At 45.5% G+C, this 853-nt stretch overlaps 1 non-coding gene across 1 annotated transcript; it reads right to left on the bottom strand.

Annotated features, from left to right (window-relative positions):
- Positions 1 to 446: 446 nt before the first annotated feature.
- On the bottom strand, positions 447 to 554 carry LOC121006670. Its single transcript, XR_005780354.1, has one exon. It is a non-coding gene; the product is annotated as a U6 spliceosomal RNA (small nuclear RNA).
- Positions 555 to 853: the final 299 nt, after the last annotated feature.

Below are 853 nucleotides of genomic sequence, written 5' to 3'. Positions count from 1 at the left end.
ATTCACTTCTATGGGGCCAAGGTTGAGTGAAAAGCCCAAAATATAGAACATGCTGCGATTTTCACACAGTGCACAAGTGACGCGTGAAAAACAACGCTCATGTACACAGACCCATTGAAATAAATGGGTCCGGATTCATTGCGGGTGCAATGCATTCGCATCAGGCATTGCATCCGCACGGAAAATTCGCTCGTGTGAAGGGGCCTAACAGTAAGGCTGGAGGGAAGGGGTTAGGTTGAGAATTTGGCATTGGCGGGGGTTGCCGTTTCCAGTTTTACCTCAGGCAGCAGAAAGGCTAGGAGCACCCCTGCCTCTTGCCACAAAGCATTGAGGGAAGGGGGTCCCAAGCTCAACTCTTGCACCAGGGCCCATGAGCCTTTAGCTATGCCCCTGACTGAACGGCTTCACAGCAAACTGATTAACACTAATTGTCAGATTGCACCTGTACAGCACTTGACCTGGTTTCTATGTTAGCATGTCATCCTTGCGCAGGGGCCATGCTAATCTTCTCTGTATCTTTCCAATTTTAGTATATGTGCTGCCGAAGCGAGCACCTGGTTTCCATGTTAGTACTGGTCCAGCACGACAATATTCAGTTGTGCACTGCATAGTATAATATTTTTTTTATATGCTTTCACTGCCATCTGTTGGTCAAGAGAGATGTTTCAGATACATTTAGCAGATAATAAAACTACAAAGTTGCATAAAGAGATCATCTTAAAGGGATTTTAAGCTGCTTAAAGGGGCTGTGGCACTAGTCCGAGAGCTGTGTTCTCTTCAATGTTTAGCTGTACGTTGTCTATAATGTAAAGGTGATGCAGGTAGACATTATAGACGGCATGCAAGTAAACAT

Source organism: Bufo bufo, chromosome 6 (genome assembly GCF_905171765.1).
Source record: "Bufo bufo chromosome 6, aBufBuf1.1, whole genome shotgun sequence".
Classification (NCBI taxonomy): Eukaryota; Metazoa; Chordata; class Amphibia; order Anura; family Bufonidae; genus Bufo; species Bufo bufo.
Note: the sequence above shows the minus strand (reverse complement) of the source record. Positions and strands in the feature narration are given on the sequence as shown.